Source organism: Callorhinus ursinus, unplaced genomic scaffold, assembly GCF_003265705.2.
Source record: "Callorhinus ursinus isolate GAN/ISIS: 27379988/994484 unplaced genomic scaffold, GSC_fseal_2.0 scaffold6, whole genome shotgun sequence".
NCBI lineage: Eukaryota > Metazoa > Chordata > Mammalia > Carnivora > Otariidae > Callorhinus > Callorhinus ursinus.
Genome location: NW_027397068.1, coordinates 77941074 through 77963089, shown reverse-complemented (window position 1 = coordinate 77963089; position 22016 = coordinate 77941074). Strand labels below are relative to the sequence as shown.

General features: G+C 49.6%; 1 long non-coding RNA gene across 3 annotated transcripts; it reads left to right on the top strand.

Annotated features, from left to right (window-relative positions):
* Positions 1–15141: 15141 nt before the first annotated feature.
* LOC112819534 (uncharacterized) lies at positions 15142–21718 on the top strand. Of its 3 annotated transcripts, none has more exons than XR_012378650.1 (4): positions 15142–15578; positions 15883–15984; positions 16160–16342; positions 21075–21718. It is a non-coding gene; the product is annotated as an uncharacterized lncRNA (long non-coding RNA). The 3 variants fall into 3 exon arrangements; XR_012378648.1 differs by having other exon boundaries at positions 15145–15375; XR_012378649.1 differs by having other exon boundaries at positions 15148–15375; positions 16160–16701.
* Positions 21719–22016: the final 298 nt, after the last annotated feature.

Sequence of the window (22016 nt, the reverse complement as noted above, 5' to 3'; positions counted from 1 at the left end):
AAAGGTGAGCCATGTCCCGGCGAGGCTGAACTGACCACATGGGTGATGTTTCCCCGGTGTAGTATTTTCATCCCACTTTCCTGTGTTCTGGAATTGCCAACACAGCTCGTTGGGGACTCAGTGAGGAGCGGGGGCACAGACGGGAGGAGATCTGCCGGCCGAGAAAGAGCCCTGTGCTTTCTGGCCGGGAACGCAGCTGCTCCCGGCTTGACTGGGGACCAGGGACGAGGCTGGACGTGGCCTGGTTCCCTGATTCCTGTAGCCCCCTGCCCACCACCAAATGCGGAACATACTTGTCAGTGGCCTGAAGACTCTAACTTTGCCCTGAAGCACAAATATTGATAGGCCTAGGCATGCAAGGCGACGGAGGGGCCCCATTTGCTCCGGAGTAAGTTGTTGGGGTTCTTTTTTCTCAAGGGAACAGGGGAAGGCATGGAACATTTGGAGAGGTGGAGAGTGGGGGGCACAGCAGATGGGGGACTTGTGAATGCAAGGGACACTGTTGGCTGGGCATGGGCTGTCACACTGTTGGGTCTGTTGCCCTAGGGGAGGGGAGGGAGAAGCCTGGGGAGCAGGGGCGGGGGAGGGCCCCCTGGTGTGCACGTTGTGAAGTGCCCCGGGTTGCCCCCTTGGCCCACCCTCCCAGGCCCCTTTCCTGGGCCGGGCACAGGCCAGCCAGGGCTCCAACCCCACCCCGTCCTGTAGGCCCGACCAACCCTCCAGAGCTTAAAACACTTATACTTCTCTGTGGGAAACGCCTTCAGCGCCTGTTTTTAAGGAATCCAACCCAAACTGATATTATTACATCATTATTCGAACATATGCTTGACATGTTTTGGACCCTGTTCCTGGGAGACATGTGGACAGAAGCATCCAGCGCTCTGTGCTGGCACGGACAGGCTTTCTGGAAAGGTCCGGAGTCGCTCCGTCAGTGTGTCTCGGAACCCTGACCGCCGTGAGATACACCAATTCCTTTAGCTCTGATGGAGCCATTAACCCCTCCACATGGAACCACAGAGAGTGGAAGTTGTTCCTCAGCCCCCTCTCCTTGCCAGAACATGACTAACCGACCCTGGTGTGGCGTGCTGATATTGTTGGCTTGTTCTGCAAGTCAAGAGACCACGAATTCCCATGCCTGGTCTTGGGAACACCCTCCCAGGCACGTCCCAGGACCATCTGTGGGCGCCTGCCGCCAGGAGGGCACATCCAGATGTCTTTCAGGAACCGTAAACGGGCTACATTCCGCAGATCTGCTCTTCGATATCCCTGAACTGACAAGTGAGAGGTTTTTAGTGGATTGTGTTGACATTATACAAGTTTGTTTACCAGTCATTCTGGAAGCGCCCAGAAGCTGTCTCACATGATTCTGCAATCCCAGATACTTGACAGATGGAAACAGGAAATTCTGCCATATGGAACACATGCCTGATCAGGCCTCACATAGTAAAATACTTTTCAGTTAAAGCTTGCTTTTTCTTTCTTTCTTTCTTCCTTCCTTTCTTTCTTCCTTCCTTTCTTTCTTTCTTTCTTTCTTTCTTTCTTTCTTTCTTTCTTTCTTTCTTTCTTTCTTTTTTAAAGATTTTATCTATTTATTTGAGAGAGAGAGAGGGAACACAAGCAGGGGGAGAGGGAGAGGGAGAAGCAGACTCCCTGCGAAGCAGGGAGCCCGATGCGGGGCTCGATCCCAGGACCCTGGGACCATGACCTGAGCCGAAGGCAGACGCCCAACTGACTGAACCACCCAGGCGCCCCCCAGTTAAAATTTTCTTTATCAGACTTTCTTTCAGTATAAAATTCCACGTGCTCAGTGTGACCAAAGATACCAAATATACAAAGAAAAAGGAGTCCTTGTTCCTGGTGCCACAAGGCCCTCCTCGCTAAGTAGCCACGATGAATCTAGAGTGGGTTCCTCCAACCTTCTCCAGTCAACATTAGGGTTACCATTATCCTTGCTTGCTGTGATGCTAGGCTATGCATTTTGCAATTAAAAAAAAGAAGATAAATGAAATTATTTTTTTAAAGGGTACTTAAGAAAATACTCATCTGATGTTAGAAAAAAGCCTCGCGCCCTTGTCCAGCAAAAGAAGTTGATTTTCTCAGTGTGACTCAAAGGGGTCCCGGGCCCCACCCCTGTGGTCTCCAAGGACGAGACAAACAGGCTGGTGGTTGTCAGGCTCCAAAATAATTAGAGTGTTAGTGTGGGCATGAAGCTGCTCCGGGGCCCCGCCTCTGAGCGAAGGACCCCCCCACACACACACCTGTGCCCCTCAGTAAGCGCCAGCATCCCCCGGGCTGCCAGCACCTTCACATGATCTCTTGATGACTGCTGTCATTCCTGGATAGAGGGAATTGCAGGGCTACCCCTTCATCATAACCACCAATTCTGGATTTTCCAGGGACATTCAAGTGCACGAGGATTCTTTCCCCATGTCACTTACAATGTCACGTGGGGAGAAATAGACATTTCATCACACGGACATGGCCGTGTGCGGCTGGGGTGGGCATCTTCCCTCTGCCGGCTGTAAGGGTTCAAAGTCCCTTTACGGGTTCTTCCATAGGAGCCTCTTCCAGCCATGTTAGAATAAATAAGGAGCACCTCAGTGCACAGTAAACCCAAAGTGAAAAAGTGATCACCTTTAATCAGAATTTCCTCTGTCTCTTGGTCAAATAATAATTGCTTAAAATAATAAGAAACCACACCAAAAAACAAGCCCAGGGCAAGTTATACTCCTGTGCTCTCCAGCTTAAGGCCACCATCAAAACCAACACATGAGAGACTGGTAAATAAATTTAAAAAACCCTCACATGGCTTCCAGAGCTCCCTCGGGATTCTCAAGAAGTCTCTTCTATTCATATATCAACTAATTTGACTACAGGTCATTACTCATTTATTTTTCCATTCTCAAAAAACTTAAGGGGCACCTGAGTGGGTCAGTCGTTAAGCACCTGCCTTCGGCTCGGGTCATGATCCTGGGGTCCTGGGATCGAGCCCTGCTCAGCAAGGAGTCTGCTTTTCCCTCTGCCCGTTCCCCTGTGCCTACACTCTCTCTCAGATAAATAATCTTAAAAAAAAAAAAAAAAAAAAACAACTTGGTGTCTTCTAGAAGCTTACAATCAAGTACAAATTTTATAAATCATAATAAATAGAAGCACTACATCTCTAATGACATTTTAACAACCTCATGGCTATATAATAGTAAAATTTAAATTATTATTTAGAATTATAAAAAATTAAAATTAAAATTAAAATTTAAAAAGTGAAAAGTCACCTAGAAGCAAAGGAAAAGAGAAGGCTCCCTGTGATCACTGTTATCTTGGTCAAAAAGATTAATTTGCTCTTGTCTCCCCTTTTCTGGGTTTCTTTAAGCAGGCAAAGAAATAAGATTTAAACAGAAGTACTTCATGCCTTATGCATGTGAAATTAAATATCAGCTAGGATTTGAACATGGATGTGGTTCGTCTTTAAGTTGATACTTAATTCTCAGAATGAAACAGTGTGGATCCGTTCCTCCCGACCTTCCATTCATGGAAGGACTGAATGAACCGTTACTGACCCCCCGTAATTACGATTTGAAGCCCCTGTTTGGCCTTTCTCACTCCTGTAAACCATTTATTCATACTGTTACGCATAGTTACGCATAGTTAACGCATACCTTGGAATGTTGGTGTTCTCTGGTGGTGTTAAAGGAAAGGTAATAATTGAGGAGCTCGGGTGGGGTGGGGGTGGGGGTCCTGTCCTGCACAGGTGTCTGGCCCACACCTGAGGCCGGTCCTTATCCCTCCCTTCAGCTCATTGTCGTCTCCCGCTACTTCCCGCACAAACTCCAAACGTGCAGCCACCAACAGGTGTTCCTGTAGGCGTCTGTGCCGAAGTCGCTGTCGTGCCTGAAAGCTCAGGTACCACCTCCTTCCTGGAACCAACCCTCCACCCACATCTCCCTTTCCCGTTCCCGCCTGACTTGGGCGATAGTCCACCTGAGCTGCAGCTATTTTTGCCCATAAAAGGGGACTTGCATTCTGATTTCGAAGCATGTGGAGAAATCTATAGGCAGGTGGGATGACCCAAGCAGAGATTTCAGGTGAATCAGATGAAACCGTGTTCTGAGGGTCACCCAATTTTCTACCCACTGGTTCGGACGGTCCGTCTTGTCTGTGGACGTTCTAAGTCAGGGAGGGGGGATCATCCATCACCTTGAGACTTTAGCAATCAGTTCATAATGGAACATTTTCCCTGTTTACTCTTTGATTACCTTTTCTATTCATCTTTACTTAAAGTATTAGGTGGCCAAATAAGATCGTCATCTGCTGATTTCCCAACATAACAGCAAGAAAGTTGGTGACTCAAAATCCATTCATGAGGAGTGCCCGTAGCAACCAGAAATGGGCAAACAGTTTGATGTCCTTGCTAACAAGAATGCAAGTGAGGGGCCCTGGACGCTGGGAAGGTATGGGCGGTTTTTGACATTGCTTCTTCGGTATTAGATCCTGCTAGTCACTAATGCAGGAATTCCTGTGCCGTGGCTTCTGCGAGACCTGACCTGCAACTGTGTTTGTGACTTGCCGGCTTCTACAGGCTGCAGAACATGATAGCACTCTGTGTTTTCAGTTCTCGGAAGTGACTAGTCAAGAATCATCTGGGCAGGAGCTACACACTAGCACATCCAGGGAGCTCGGTCTTCTTATTAAGTCAAAGACAAATGACTTCCTAACCTTGATTTTCACCACCCATAAAAGCATTTAAGTAGAGAACAGAGAAAGCAAAATCTATTTTTAGGGTTCTTTGGTTTCTGGAAATAGAAACCAACTCTGCTCCCACTTGAGCAAAAAAGGAAAGTTCTGAGAAGGGCATGGGGTCCAAGGAGGATGGGAGGGGAGACTGAGCAAGCAGGCTGCGGGAAGGGTGGGTGGGCTGCAGGCACCGAAAGGGGGTCTGTCAGGGTCTCGGGGAGAGGGCGATGGTGGTTTGACCTCACATGTTGGTGGGGGGGGACGGGGGAGATGGGGTTATTTGACCAGAGACGGGCAGGGTGATGCTGCCACCACTGCAGCTCAGGGACGTGGAGCACCCACGCTGTGCTGGGCACCCTACGTGCCTTGTGCCACACGGCAGCCACAGTCATTCACTTACCAGGTGCCCACCAGGGGCTGGCGCTGGTTTGAGACCTGGGATGTGTGTTTGTAGGGGGTTCGTGCAGGCAGAAAAAGACAAAGCAGGTCGGATGAGACGATGAGGTGCAGTGGAGGTGGCAGGCTGCAACACTGGGTCAGGTAACTGGGTAGACACCAGTGGGAAGGGGAGTCTGAGCAAAGACATTAAGAAGGGGAGGGGCTGGCTGTCAAGTCTGGGGGGCTAGTGGTCAGGCAGGGAGTCAGGTAAGTTGGGGGACTGAGCCACAAGGAACTCAGGTGCATGAGCCACGAGCCCAGAGGAGAGTTGTGGGAGTAGGGCAGATCCCATAGGGTCTTGCAGGGACCCCCATGAGGACGGTATGAGACACGCAGGTTTAAGAAGTCGCCCGTCCAAGTCTACATAGCTATTGTGTGGTAGAGCTGGAAGCTAACGCTAAAGAATTATCTGCCTTCCACGCTCCCCAGGAAGGACCAGCGTTCGGCCAGCATTGCCACACCACGGGGACTGTCCCCTTAGCTCTGTCCATGGGCCACTGTCCCCCAAACTGAGACTCTGACCCCTCATGAATGCTTCACCAGCTTTCTAAGTGGAATGAGGATGGTTATTTGTATCATGAGGGTCCATATTTGGCTTCCGGGCAATACTATTGTATTGGACATTTTCATCTGCTTTGTCTCACTCACCAACAAAAACACCTGATCAAGGGCAAAAAAAAAAAAAAGCCTATTTCTTAGGAGATGAAGTATTTGAATATGGTACAACGCAGATGAAAGGGAACAGGATGATTCTGGGACGGTTTCCCAAATATTTGGTGCGTAGGAATAAACCATTGACATCAGATGATAGTTTCTTCTACATATCAAAGTTGAATGATGAACTCTTGTTCTTTTTTAATAACTAGGTTTTTCTTACTTGTAAAAGACCTAGGAGATATGGTCTTATGATCTACTATTGGGTATCTACACGATCTACTTAGGGGATATGGAGTCACGATTCTTTTATTAGGCATCACCTCTTCTCTCATCTCTGTGTGTCTCCCATTTACACATGTGCATATACAAGGAGAGCTTTTGCAGATTCACATGAGGATGTTCTCACATTGTGAAATATTTTCCTACCACATGACTGTATTGCTCTGTAGTTTTTCACTATTACCATAATTTTTATTTATTTGTTATTTTATTTTTTTACCATAATTTTTAAAGCAAATTCCCTAAACAAATACTTGGCTGGCCCCCCTCTGGGGCATTGTAATAGCACCGTGGTGAGTGGCTGTGCCTGCCGAATTTGTATATTTGTGAATTATGACGAACACTTTGTTGACAGTGATGTTCATGCATCTTTATGTGCATCTCTGTGTTTTCTTGGGATGAGGTTCAGGAAAAGGGAGCTGGGAGTATGAACATACTGAATTGTCTTTGATGACTTTTCCTCCAGAAAGTTTGTACCAATGTTCACACCACAGTGTGTCTGAGAATGTCCCTTCCATTCACCTGCAAATACACAGCATGATCATTTTTTAAAATGTTAATTTGATAGGCAAAAAAAAAAAAAAAAGACATCTTGGTGGATCTCTTTGATTAATGGTAAAGTCAAACTTTTTATTTATTTTTGTGTGGTTAACTATATTTCTTCTTTGACACTATTGTTTGTTTTTTAAAAGTATTCTGTTCTGCATGTGAAATGTGACAGTAATTACTAACGTCATGAAGTGTTTAGTGTCTGCTAGACTTTCTTTCCAATGGCGGACATTCCTCTTAACCAGACTTGACATTGGCCCCTCTGAACCTCGTCCTTGGGCCCCGTCCATGGCCCTGTTGGAGCAAGAATCCTGCTCAGTCTGTTTGGAGAGGGTGCCCATGCTCCACGCCTGGCCACTGTGGCCTGCCTTCACCTGGGGTGCCTCCGTGGGTGATTCTCTGTGCACTGACCCCATTCTGCTCCTCAGCTGTGAATCCCAGCCTCCTTCGTTCTCTTTGGAGCGGAGCTTGATCTCTCTTGCTCTTGCAACAATAGTCTTGGCCTCTAACGCATGGTCCTGAACACACTCTTCCTTACCGGCTTCACAAGCTGCAGAATGATTTTTCTTTGACACCAGAGACTGTCCATGTATGAACCCGTTTCATTATCTTGACATCGTTCTGAGGGAGGACCTTCCTGATGTGCCCCCAGTGACAGGTGTGACAGCGGAGAGTCACAGCTCCCCAGGCCGGCTCCTGACCACCGCCGCGCGGCTGTGCCAGGGGCTTCAGGGACGGATGGAGGAAACTGGCTGCATCCTCAGTAAAGAAATACCCTTCCAAGTTGCATTAGTTTTATTCCATCAGGAGAGCCCTCCACGCTCGCTAGGACCCCTGAGAGCTGGGCAGACGAGGCCCATGGTGGAATAAGTCAGGACCTCTGCCTCCTGGGAGTGTAACTGCTGACCCGTTGGGACAGCTGGTCTGAAGGGTTAACTTGTTCAAGGCAACACACTCCTTGCTTGCTGACCTAAGGCCCTTGATCTGCCACCAAACTAATTTCCTTTCTTTGAGATTGGCAGGCCACTGGCCTTGGGGAAATGAAGAACCAGAACGTCCCCAGGCCACAGAGGCCAGAAGATTGTTTGAAGCTGCCGGGGCTTTCCGATCAGCCCAGCCATCTGCTCGTGAAATGTTTTTCTTTGTTTTGCTTGGTTGTTTGTTTGTTTTGTCTTATTTTTAAGTAGGCTCCCCACCCAGCGTGAAGCCCAACGCGGGGCTTGAACTCATGACCCTGAGATCAAGACTTGAGCTGACATCAAGGGTCAGACACTTCACCGACTGAGCCACCCAGGTACCCCTGAAAATGTTTTTCTTTTTAAGGTCACACACATGACTTTACTGACCTCCCTTTGCACATCTCTGGACCTTGCCCTCCTTTACAAAAGAACACAACCACCCCAGGGCACCAAGGAACCAGAACTTCTTGCACAGCCTGAGAGCCCTGAGAGAGCTCCGTAGCCGACCTCATCAGTCTGCACGTGGTCAAGAAATGTCACAGCCCACTGCACTCCCTTATCCCATTAAACCCCTTCACACATCCCTGCACCAGGCAGAAGACCAGGAGCTGGCCCTTGGACAAGAGTCTGCCTTCTCCCCATGTGCCCAGCCTCCTGAACGAAGCTCATATTCCTTTCCAGTCAAAACTGGGCTCTTGAGTATTGGCCTTTCGAGAGGGCCGGGCAACAGAACATGGGTTTCTGTAACAAATTCTGTGAGCCAGGCAGACAAGCCAGTCGGCCCCACAGCATGCCGGGGCTTTCTCTTCGCTTCCAGGCTAGTCATCCTAGGTCATGGGAGACCAGCTGCCCCAGGTTGGTTGGACTTGGAAGGGAGCCTGGGGGGGCCCGACCCTGCAGCCAAGGAGACTGCTTTTGTCTCGGGGAAACGCCCTGCTGATTCCTGACCAACACCAACTGCCAGTTTCACTTTTTGGTTTGAGTGGAAATGAAAGGAGCCTTTGGGGAAGCTGATGAGCTCCTGGACCTGGTGTGTCCACACCAACACACGTTTCCCATTTGTGAAGCTCTGGGGGCTCAGGCATGTCTTTGCGGAGAAACTAAGGCCTTGAGTCATGGTCTTTGTGTTTGGAATTTGGAGCAGATCTGTTTTGGTGTATGTGTGGGGTGTGTTGTGTTAAGTTTGTGTATAATGGGAAGTTCTATTTCTGTCCTTCCAAACAGCCCATTGGGCCATATTTTGAATAAATGGAAAGAATATAACCAAAAACTAGGGACTAAGAAAAGGATGATTTTTTTTTTTTTTAATTGTAACACCACTGGCCTCTATATACTGGGAAGCCCCCCCCCCCCCCGCCAACTTCAGGGGAAGAACATGCTAATGGCTGCATCTAGTTATAATTTTGTTTCCTCAGTGTTCATTCTGAACTTTCACCCAGGAAAATGGGGAATACTCCCTATGTTCCCAAAGAAGGTCCATTAGGACAGATTTGATTGATTGATTGATTGATTTTAGGACACATCTTAAATAAATAATGCAAAGAGATGAAAATCAGAGGAAAAGCCTGTTCTGCAGGAAGGGGAGATAGGAGACAGAGATAATGGAATGTTAGTCCAGACTTTATTATTTTTTAAGATTTATTTATTTATTTAAAGGGGGGAGGGGCAGAGGGAGAGAGAGAAAAAGAATCCTCAAGCAGACTCCCCGCTGAGTGCGGAGCCTGATTTGGGGCTCAATCCCAGGACCCCGAGATCATGACCTGAGCCGAAATCAAGAGTCAGACGCTTAACCGACTGTGCCACCCAGGCACCCCTAGTTCAGACTTTATTTATTTATGTATTTTAAAGATTTTTATTTATTTATTTATTTATTTATTTGAGAGAGAGAGAGAGAGAGAGAGAGAAACAGCCTGAGAGGGGAGAGGGTCAGAGGGAGAAGCAGGCTCCCCGCTGAGCCGGGAGCCTGACACGGGACTCAGTCCCTGGGCTCCAGGATCATGACCTGAGGCCGAAGGCAGGCGCTTAACCAACTGAGCCACCCAGGCGCCCCCTAGTCCAGACTTTAGATCCACCTGCAGCCTTGCCAGTGGCACCCCTGCCCCCTCTGCTTCCCCCCTCCCCCTCCTGTTGATGCACCACTGTGGATGTGGCTTGGGTAACGGGCTCATATGCCATCCTCGGTGCCCCTGGCACCATTGGCTCCTGGTCCTCTTACCCTCACTATTGAGGAGCAAGAAGCACTTAGGCTGTTGGGGAATGTAACTTCCTTATTGGGTTCAAACTGAGGCAGCTCCCAAATCAGCATGAAGGGTCCCAGGGTTCCCGTGGACTTAAACCACCAGATTTCTCCACAGGTACCCCAAATAAAATCGACAGTGGGGAACAAACGGATTGACTTTTTAATGGACACAAGTGCAACATATTGGGTATGAAAGCTAATTCAGGGTTGTTTAACTGAAATAGAGATCACGACCCTGAGATCATGACCTGAGCTGAGACCAAGAGTGGGACGCTTCACCGACTGAGCCACCCAGGCGCACCTGAAGTGAATGGATTTGAAAAGTACACCGGTGTAAGATTGAAATTCTGCTTTTCTCTCTGTTAAAAAGACAACGTTTTCTTGGACTGTTGGTTTGCACTTGATAAGAAATTTACACAAGGTTTTTTCTTTTCTTTGCCCAGAAAACCAAAGTTTCTATGTTTTGTCTTTATTGGGTTTTTGATTACTAAAGAGAGCTAAGACATCTCAATATTACAGGAGATAAGTTTTTTTTTTTAAAGATTTTATTTATTTATTTGACAGAGAGAAACACAGCAAGAGAGGGAACACAAGCAGAGGGAGAGGGAGAAGCAGGCTTCACACTGAGCAGGGAGCCCAATGCAGGGCTTGATGCGGGGCTCAATGCGGGGCTCGATCCCAGGACCCAGGACCTCAGGATCATGAGCTGAGCTGAAGGCAGACGCTTAAGGACTGAGCCACCCAAGGTGCCCCTTACAGGAGATAAGTTTTACCGACAACCATATAACGCTATGTATTTGCCTTTGGAATCTCTTACTGCCACCTTGGTTAATAAATAATTAAGTTTTAAGTTTTGTAATGATCTGTAATCCCATTTAGGCTTGTGCTTTATAACTTTCTGAGGATTGATTGATTGATTTAAAGAAAGGCAGTCGGAGCATCCTCACCTCCTTTCTGGGGTCTTTTTAAACAAAATTCCCAAGATTCAAATGCTAAATGAAATCTTTTTGCCTAACTGAACTTGTTTATTTGGGATGTTAAATTCCACAGGAAGCATTGTCAAACCAATGGTGATAATCGTTGGGTGGTATTGTATGGGTAAATGCTATGACTGTTTCAGAAATTACATGAAATTCCTAAAGTGTTAGTATGTCCTGGTGTAAGGTCATTACTTGAATTATTGAAATGTTGTGTGTCACAGAAACAACCAGATTTCCTTGTCACCTGCATTAGAATGAGCTTTCTCTTTAACCATGGCCATTTCTGAGTCTTTTGTCACTTATAGTCAGTGTTCTGATGGTCTTGCAAAATGTGTTTTGTCTTCAAGAAGATTCATGAAAAGAACTTCTGACAAATACAGGTTTCTGATATCTTTAAGATGATAAAACTATGCTGAGTAAACATTTCCAGAGTTAATGAAAAATTGCATTCAAACAGAACAAGAATTACTAACATGGGACCAAGTGAATTGAGGAAGGTGATGATAGTTGTTTTGACTCTTGTTTGAAACATTGCTGGTTCTCTAATATTTGCTCTTCCAGATTTAAGAAAACTTTCTCTTAAGATATCTATGATTTTACAGAAATATGATAAAATATTATTTTGTGAACAAACTGAAACATTCAACTTTTCTCCCTACCAGAACCCTTCAAAATTCAGAAGCTTTCAATTAATATTCTTTCTTTCACGGCAATTATGGTCATTTCCTAAGTTCTATAAGATTCTGATTTTGTGACAGAATACTGCTGGATATGACCAGAGAGCTTTAAGGAACTAAGTTGACTATATAAAGCATGAAGCCAAAAGAGCCCCTTGGAAATGTTGGCCTGATACCTTGCTTACAGAGTTCCCAGCAGCCCTACCAGGTGAGTAAAGAATGTCACTTCCTGGCTGGCACAGGAAACCTCAGGATACTTTGGGGGACCTCAAGAAGAGGAATCTACAGGTATTTCAGGTGTGTCTGATTGCAAGTATTTGGCTTCGCCTCTGGCCTTGAGAGCCCATTAAAAGTTCAATCTAGAGATTCCTCATGAAAAGTTCCAGCAAAGCAAATTTGAAAAAATCTATATGATCTATCACTATTCTTACTGAGCTTATTTAAATAATTAGGCAAACTTTGTTAGAATTGGACTTGTTTTTCAAATGAATTAGTCTTGATTTGGCCCTTTTTGAAAATGAGGGTGATTTTAGAGGGAAAAATAATGTTTCAATAACACATCTTTGTGGATGTTAAATTATAGTTCTGATTATCTTTGAGTGTTTGTTGTTTGCCTAAGCTAGACAACTTGAGGTAAACTTCAGAGGAATTGTCACAATAGCACACATATAGACAATCCTCATGCTTTTTCTTCTGTGGGGATAATTACAGGATTCCATGGCATATGATTATTTGAACTCAACTCTCACCTTGACCAATTCAATGTGGCCAGGATGACAAAATCGCTCCTTAAAAGCTGGAGTGAGTGTTCCCCACTCCATGGGTTTAGTATGGACTTGTAGAAATAGTAGATGGTCCCACTTCCCTTATCACTGCATAGAGGATGTACTTGGGGGTGCACATATCCCCAGACAGGTCTTCTCCCACTTGCCAGAGATTCCTCAGAATTAGGAAATTGTTAAGGTTACACATCAGGCAAAGAGGGATTCTTGGTGGTTTTATCCCTTTGCCATATTTGTCCTAGGATCCACCTCTGTTGATGTAAAACTGTGAGTAGAGGCTTTATGCCAAGCATACAGTGGCTACCTTTAACCAAATCTGACACTCAGTCACCCACAAATTTGAAACTGAATGGCCCTTGGTGTCTTGACTGCAGGTCGCAGAGGAACCTGGGCTTTCATTAAAACAGAGTGCTGTGTATGTTCCAAATTACCTGAAAAATGCAACTGAAGTCATGAAAAATTTAGGCAAACATATCACAGCTATAGATGCCCTTGCTGTAAGTTTTTTTAGCAGTTGGGTAAATTCAATACCTTCCAAATGGAAATATACCCTATTAAGCATTGCTGTATTTCTTGTTCTCCTTCTCTTTGGTTGTTGTTTGACTTTTTACATCTGTCAAGGCAGAGCTCATGCTATTGGTAATGGCTTGGAGTTGCCCTTACTTTCCCCCTCAGTGCAAATGCCAGAAACAAGATTCTCCCACTCCATAAATGTCTTCCACTCCAAAATCCCTTTGTCATCCTTGATCAGCAGGAAGTAGCTATAGAAGACAGACCTACAGAAGACAGCCCCTAATCCATGGTTATGGAATGAGGAAATCAACAGTGGGGATTTGTAGCAGCCCAGCTGGTCTTACAGGTTAACTTGTTCAAGGTAACACACTCCTTGCTTGCTGACCTAAGGCCCTTGATCTGCCACCAAACTAATTTCCTTTCTTTGAGATTTGCAGGCCACTGACCTTGGGGAAATGAAGGACCAGAACGTCCCCAGGCCACAGAGGCCAGAAGTCTGTTTGAAGCTGCCTGGGCTTTCTGATCAGCCCAGCAATTTGTTGGCAAAAAGTTTTCCTTTTTTAAGGTTACACACATGACTTTACTGACCTCACTTTGCGCATCTGTAGACCTCACTGTCCTTTGCAGAAAGAAGAGTCGAGTTTTGATTGGAAAGGAATATGAGCTTTATTCCGGAGGCTGGTCACCTGGGGAGAAGGAAGACTTTTGTCCAAAGGCCAACTCCTGGTCTTCTGCCTGGTGCAGGGATGTGTAAAGGGGTTTAATTGGATAAGGGAGTGCAGTGGGTTGTGACATTTCTTGACCACATGTAGACTGATGAGGTCAGCTACAGAGTTATCTCAGTGCTCCCAGGTTGTGCCAGAAGTTCTGGTTCCTTGGTACCCAGGGGTGGTTGAGCAGTTGTTCTCTGTTGAATATTGGCCTTTCAATAGATGGGCAGCTGAACTTGGGTTTCGGTCACCCTCTAGGTGGAGTAGACACTTTATAGGCAAAAGGAAGGAACTCCAATTGCATTTCCTTATCACTGGGACATGGCCCCGCACATAGATTGGGCTCGCTCACAGCTTCCCCATCCCCAGGACGCCCAGACCACCCCTTGCACTCTCCCAATCCAGGATTTGGACCTGTGAAAGCACCAAAAGTTGGAAATGATGTAACTTGACTGAATAATAAACATAGAGGATGACTCCTGTTTCCATAGTTAGTTAGCCTAATTAGGTGTTTATCATCCTATATATTTAGTGTAATTCTATGTATCCCATTGCATGCAGCACCCACGTAGGGTACTCCTGAGTGCCTAGGAATTTCCAAGATAGATCGAGGATCCAAAGCCTCAGAGCTTTCTGGGAGGAAGGAATCCAACCTAAAACAGAGCAAGAAAAAATTACGTGGCAAGGACCACCAGCAAACCCGACCCCCACCCCCACCCACACCAGGTGGTTGTTGAGTAGAACAACAGCCACCTGGTGAAGGAGACAGTGAACAGTGTCTCAACAACAGTGAAAGAGAATGGCTGGGGAGGCACAGGGCACGGAGCATGTGTCAGTCACCAGGGTGGCTGGCTTCTGTTGTGACAACGGCTGGAGATGCAGGGCCACAGTGAGTCCCAGGCCTGACATGCCCAGACCACGGACCCGGCCAGCAGGAGCTGTGCCAGAGCACGGGGCTCATGGCAAGGGGAGTCAAGGTTGGGTTGGTGGGGCGAGTAGAGACAAAGACCACCGGGGCAGTGGAGCAGAGATGGTGGGAGGGCCAGCCTCACTGTGAGGCCACCTGGGCTCCGGGGTTGGCCCAGGCTGGACGCTGGCCTGATTGTTTCTCTAGGGAATTAGAGGAGATTAAAATCGCCTCAAATTGCCTGGCAGGCCTGTAAAGCCACTTTATGTAAAATACCACTGGGGAAAAACAAACATTACATTGTTTGCTGGCTTTTGGATGTTTTCTATTTATCTTGCAAGAATAAAGCTAGCAATGAGAGTGGATTGTGATACCCCTCTAATTTTCATGACAAAGCCTCAGGAAGAAAGGAAATTTATTACATTCTTATATACTTTTGCTGATAATGTAGAGGGGTTTTTTGTCATTAAAATGGCTTTTAAATGGCAGCACCATTAAATGTTTTTTTTTTTTTTCCTTCTCAGCTGAGTGAAGAGCTCTTCTGTGTTGGACCCTGGCTGCCCCTGGATAGTTAATAACAAAATGAAGCCAAAACACAGCTCTGTGGTCAGAGTCAGGAACCTGTGACTAAAAACTTACTTCCTGCACGCCAGCTGCACGGACCGGTTATTTAAATATACCACAAGCACAACAACTTAAAATCCTTGTGAATTCTGTTTCTTTCCTCCTTGTCGTTTAGGAGAGAAACCTTGCAAATATAGGTCCAAAGAGAGCATCACATCTTCCCTGTGATGGAGGCCTGGAAGGAGTTCTGGAGAAATGTTCATTCCTGGCGTGACTAACGGTGGGAGCGGCCTCTTGGCTTTCCTGAATGTGAACCTTCTCCAAGATGCTGGGGGACAACACCCTGCAATTTACGGAACCGGACAGAGCCAAGCTGTCTCCGGGTGGTTCGGGGTATGGATGGGATGAGCCCTTAAGAGTATGTAGCCAGGGCTCCCAAGGCAATGGCTTCCTGATTCCATGCACACGTGAGGTCACTGGAATCCAGAGCTGGGCAGGCAGCGTTCCCTGGAGAGTGCCAGGGTGTGGACAAACGTCCGAGTCAGACATGCAGGGGAGGCATCTGGCTCCTCTACTTTTCGGCCACCAGCCTGGAGGTACAGGGCCAAGTGACACCATGGTGGGGACTGTGTAGACACGGCCATGGGGCCTCCTGCCTTCCCATGCTCCCCTCTCTTGCCAGGAGACCATGCTGGAGGTGGAGCCCCAGGTCTGGACAGTTGGTCCCATTGGGCTCCAAGGCCACAGGCCGGGCCGTGTGACCACGAGTCCCACCCCCACTGCTGGAGGATTCCCTGAGAAGACCCTGTGGGGCCCTCCCGCTATCCAGGGCTTCCCTCGAGGACCACTCCAGCTCTTTCATCATCAAAGGCAGACGCACTATTCGTAAATGTTTTCCAGGAAGAGGCAGCAATCAAGTAAAATTGCACATCAGACTTTCTGGGGCCCCTGCCCTCTCTCCCGGGAGACTGCCCACGACGAACCAAGTCTGCAGAGGAAAACGTGAGTGTGCGGGCCACCCTCCCGTCTGCCGTGGTCCCAGTGTGGATTGTAGTGAGGAAGGTGGGACAGGTGGCTTCCGCTGGAACCACTGCCCTGCAGCTCTGCTCTCTCACACTTGGCAGAAGTTGTCCTCAGCAGACACCCGTCCTGATTTGGCCCTCTGTCTCCACAACAGGTGACGAGCCTCTTCCAGGCCACGTGGAAAGAGCATGTGGCCTTCTCTCCTGAGTTGCTGTGCACCAGGCCGCTCTCACCAACAGGTCAGATGGCGGCTTCCTGGCAACAGAGGAACTGAGTTCCCACCTTGCTTTCCCTCTTCATTTATTCAGGACTGTCTTCATGACCGGTCTCTCATCAGGTCAGATATGGGCTGGGAAGCAGGTGTAGTGGAGTCCAGGGGAATCAGGAGTCAAGTGAGCGCTTGGGCCGCTCAGGGCTGGCCGTGGCCAGGGATGTGGTACTGGTCCAGAGACCTAAAGCTTGGTGATGCCCCTGATGGTTTCTGCTTCCCAAGCTGTTGCGCTGAACATGACAAAATGTTCGTGTTTATTTAATACAATTACAGCTGTTACAACTTGTGGGTTTGTAAAACCCCGAATGTAATCATGCGGCACCTCTGAACGTCCTACTCAAACTGAGAAACCCAGCGCTCCCGTGGGGCTTTGGCGACAACCCTCCCAAGCCGGCGAGAAGCGTCCGGAGGTTGGCAGGTGTTAGGTGAGAATGAAGGGTGCGGGGGGGGGGTAAAAGTTGGGGGAGAAAAGAACACCCTAGAGCAGTGTCCACTGTCTTCGGCATATTCTAGAGCTGGCCCTTGTCAAACGTGGTCCCGGTGACCTGAGTGTCCCTAACTGTGAGCCTGGGTCAGTTTTGTCATGTGTGGAAGACTAGAGGACCCCTAGGCCCTTTCAGTTCTATCCCTCTTACCGCTTTTTCCCAGCAGTGATGCTGGGCCCCCAGCCTTCTCTGGGAGATTGTGGGTGCTCCTGAGGATGGGGGCCTGGAACCACCAACCCCAAGCCAAATGGCCCCTTCCTCTGACCTGAAATGTCTGTGTGTGAGTATGTGCAGGCGCTCAGGATCTCTGGGGCCGCCGGTCACATAGCGCGGAGCGCCCAGGGAGCCTGCAGCTTGACCTGTGAACCGGGAGTTATAAAGTTCCAACCAAGGCCCCCAGAGACCGTGGGTACCCTATTCTGGAAAGGGAACTTTCCAAGAAGATGGCTGAACACCATTTCATGGTTCTTGATCTCCCACCCAAGACGAAGTTCTCAGGCTCAGTGAGGTGGTGACTGGGAGGTTCGTTTGGGGATGGTTGTTGGTGTCCTGTTGTTGGAGCTCCACGATGGAGCTGGGTCTGATCATAAGTTTGGGGAGGGGGCCTCCCGAGCTCCTCTGGGTAGGTGCCCTGCCCAGGCTGGCTCCTGCCTGAAAACCCAAGGGTGAGGCTCAGTGGCTCTTGGGCCCCAGGTGGACTGAAGAGCAGGTACTGCAGAGCTGGAGTAGGGGATGCGAACATTTCCTGACCGCTGTGGGCTGGGGACAGAGCCTTCGGGGAGCCGTGTGTGTGTGTGTGTGTGTGTGTGTGTGTGTGTGTGTGTGTGCGAGGTGGGCAGCCAGAAACCAGAGATGGGCAGGGAGGCTGCAGTCAGGATAGAATTGGCTACCACGGCCTGGAAGGCACCACAAGATGGGGCCAGGGAAGTCACTGAGCCCCCTCAGAGGCCCCGAGCAGGGGTCGGCCCTGTGCAAGGGCAGGGGACCTCAGGCTGCACCTGGAGTCAAGAGAGAGCACAGTTTCTCTGGTGAGGATGGCAGGGAAGAGGTCGGCTGGCCCCCAGCCTGTGTTCCTGCCACTCTAGACCCAGTCGGGGAGGCCGTGGGGAGAAGACCCTTCTCTGATGGAGACAGAGGCAAGACCAAGTGGCATTTTCAGGCCCAGGGAGCAGAGTGGTGCAGTCCCGAGTGTATGGGCCATAGCTGGCCCCGCAGGGCTGGTTCTGCAAAGCACTTTGCTGCTGGTGACCACAGGCCGGGAGAGCTGGAGGCCACCGTGCGTGCCAGGGGAAGGAAGCTCCTGGGGCCTCGCTTGACGAGCTCCAACAGCACAGGGGCCCTTTTGCTACCCCAGGCCATGCCCGAGCTGACCTTCCGTCTGTTCCCTGGAGCCCCTGGCCCGTCCCGCCTGCCAGTGACCCTCAGCCCTCCCGGTCCCAGCGAGCACTTGGCCTCCTCTCCTTCCGTCCTGCCTCAGCTCACGATATTCCCGGCCGGAGCAGCTCTTCTCCTTCTGCTCCACCGACCGGGTCCTCCAGGCCTGGCTTAGTCTCCCCTCCTCCGCCCATCTGCCCCCTCTGAGCACCTGCTGGGGGGTTACCAGGAAGCATGTCTATCAGTTCCTCTTCTGTGCACTACCACACGGTTTAAACCTAGCTTCGAACCGTCCTTGGGGCTTCCCCCACTCTTACATCCCAAGACCCTTGAAACAGGAAGCAATGTCTTCCCACCGTGTGACAGACAAACACAGATGCCTCCGTACGCCAGATGCTGAGCTGGGACCCAGTGATGGAGGAGGAGTCAGACTCGTCCTGGGCCTGCTGGAATTCACCCTTGAACGGGGGAGAGAGGCCGGCTTTGGACCCTGGAAGTGAGGTTCCGGGGGGTAACTAGGCCCCATGTGCCATGACAGCCGTTCCCACAGCTAGTTCTGTTCTTGGAGAAGAAATGCGTTCCAAGGCTCTCGGGGAGGATGGGAGTTCCTTGGCCAGGCTGTGAGGTTGTGCGAGGGCACGCCAGGACCAGGGGCCTACGAAGGCATAAACACCTCTCACGCTTCTGCCCACAAAGCCACCCCACCTTTGTCATGAGCAACGTTGTGTTGCCGGCCTATCAGTGTCTAAACCGGGAGCCCAGCGCTGGTCCTGGACCACTTCTTCACGCTGCTTTCCTGTGGGTGAGAAAGCCCTGGCGATCCTCTGCTCACTTAGCTACCAAATTCATCCTTCCTCCCTCCCAGGGTCTCACCCTCGTGCTTCGGACGGCTCCCGGGCCTGCCTGTGCCCATCCCACCCTACACAGGTGGGCCTCAGCCTCGCGTGTGAGCTCTGAAAACCCTGAGGGGGTTCCTGCCCTGACCAAGTAAATCAGACGGTCCAGGAGTGGGGCCTCTGACTTAGGTGTTTTTAATAACACTCCCTGGTGTTCCTCACGTGCAGCCAGAGTTGATGGCAAATCCTTGGTGTGGGGTTAGGAATGTGTCCCACGAGCTCCCCAGGGGGCCTAGGCACAGTCCGAGAACCATGCATCCATGCAGGGGCACCTTTGGCACACAGACTAGGACTATCTCACCTTTGTCACAAAGCTCCTCCTACCTGCAGAAGAGGCTGTTCCTTAGTAAGAGGGTTTCAGGAGCCTTCTGGTCCCCCTCATTCTCATCAAACTGCAGCTGTATTGAGCCTTTGGGGAGTCGCACGGACATCCAGCCATCAGGGAACCCCCTACAGCCTCTTTTCCTTCCTGCTCATGGAGAGAACTGCAGGACTGCGTGGGGAGTCTGGTGCCAGGCAGCCAGATTCACCGGCCAGCTGAGAGCCTCAGTCTCTCACTCCAGACTCGGAGCCCACGGTCCTCGGTGGCAGATCCAGAAATCGACACGTGACACGTGTCGTGGGCCTCTGGGGTTCCTCTCAATGAGCCGAAGCTTTGAGGGCGCAGTCCTGAATCCCGGTCCCCCTCCCTCCCTGCTCTCTTCCTCCTTCTCCTCGTTGTTGACATCTGGTCTCTGAGCGACTGCGGCCAGGACCTGCTACCTCCATGCCTCCAGGGATCTTCCAGCGATGCTCATGACGGCATGTGCTAGGCTTATGGCTTCTGTGTGCGTGTGAATTCTTTGAACATGGGACAACCCGTGTCTGTACCTCTGACATTGAGCCGGGACACGGTGGGAGCCGCGTCCAGCCACCTGGCCCTCCAGCCGCATCTGCCTACCCACCCCCCACTTCTCTCTGCAGGGGTGGAGGCAGAGCGGCATCCAGGTGCTCTGTTCCAGGGAGACCTGGGTGCCCTGCGCACAGCTCCCTCACCTCCGGACGCCCCCCTGCTGCTCGTGCCCACCTTGGCCTACCTGGCGACTGAAGCGCCTGACTCTCGCCCGGCTCAGCCTTCAGTTCCTTCTACCTGGTTTTACCTGCTCATCCTCAGTGCAGGGCCCTTCCCTGTGGGCTCCTGACACTGCGTGGTTTCTGTGGTGTGACTTCCCAGGCTGTGCTTTACCGGCATGCAGACCGATTCCCCAGCGCCGTCTGGCTGGAAATGATGAGCCCCACCTCTCGGACCTCACCAGACCACAGGCTTTCATTTTCTTCTCGTTCTTACATCACAATACAGGCCAAAATATGGCACAATGTTTGCCTTCTTGTTTTTAGTGGGTTCAGTGTGAATACATCTGCGAACAGCAACAAAGAGAATTAGACCTTTCTTCCCGGGGTGGAGGGTGTCAGCTGGGTGTGCTTGTGCCATGCTGACGACCCCACCCCCCCAACCCCATCCAGTGGCTTCTATGTCATGTCAGCTCCAGGCCAGGCTTCCTGTCAGGGCCCCTCCTCACCCAGGACCCATTCTTAGGGTTTTCCCTCTGGTTAGAGGGGAAAGCTCCATGGAGAAACCACGTGACAGCTCTTGACAGTTCTTGGGCACCCGCTGGCCCAGCCCCGGCCTGATGCCACAGGGCGGGGGCAGTTCTCCCGCGGGACAGGCCGGGAAGGACAGGCCGGGAAGGATGGGCAGTGAACACTCGGAATAAATACAGCAGTGCAGCATAGTCTCCCTTCCTGATCACACAGGCTCCTCTCTTCCTCTGACGCGCAAAATAGACTCCACCCTCCCCAAGGGAGCCCCTCCAAAGTCCCACCAGGCTCCACGTGGAAATCCCAGGGGGCAGGTCAGCGTAGGGCAGCGGGAGGGCAATATTCCCTGACTAGTTCCTGGGGCTTCTGCTCCTCGGAAGTAGTCTCCCTGGCTTTGGGATGATGAGCCCCACCTCACCAGACCACAGGCTTTCATTTTCTTCTCGTTCTTACATCACAATACAGGCCACAGAGCCTTCAGGATGGAGGAGCCACAGAAGGTCGTGAAGAAAGCATTCATTCCAGCACGGGGAGCTTGGCCCCATCTCCGTTCCTCCATTTGAAGCACAGCAACCTAACTATGGTTGTGTTTGAAGTGAAATCGTGATCGGGCCGATTTTCCACAAACTATCGCTTCCATAGATCAGCCTATTATTTCATATATTTTCTTTGCTTCTCCAATGATCTGTAGTTAAGGATCATGTTTCTTTCAGTCTGTGATCACATTTTTAGTGAGATAAAATAGACATTCAAAATACAAGCCAACTTTCTCAATTATTAGAGCCAACAGATATTAAATGACTCTGTTTGCTTTGCTGTGAAAGTTGTAAACCCTTACTGCCAAGTTCTGTCCTCATGTGGTGCTCGCACCGAGTGTCGTGGTTCTAGAGAAAGGTTTGCCTCTCAGAGGGTGTCTCTGTGTGTTTGCACCTGTGTGTAATGTTTAGAATCTTCCACGTATGCTTTTTCATGATTAGGAGACTCGGCTCACATCCTGACAAGTTGGATGGGAGAACTGACCCAAATGAGCTGTTTGCACAGCACATATTTGCACTGAAACTTCTGTCCAGGCTTTGCTTTATTTCTATCATTAAACCTGATTTATCTTTCTTCTTTGTTGTTTTTGATTACAACAATTAGTTTTACATAGCGCTCGGTTTGCTCTCTGGCTTACTAGAGGGGGTGTTCATGTGTGTAACAAGTGTGGGCTTGGGGGCTTTGGTCCCAGAGCCGGGTCATGAGCGCTACGCCACTCACCACCGATGACATCATCTCCCTGTTATCGGACTGCTTTGGAAAATATTCGGTAACTCCACGAAGGCCATGTGGTGCCCAGAGGCAGACTGTGTATTTTCTGCCCACAAATGTCCTGCCCGTGCATGACACTGTGGCGTCCTCCGGAAAGGT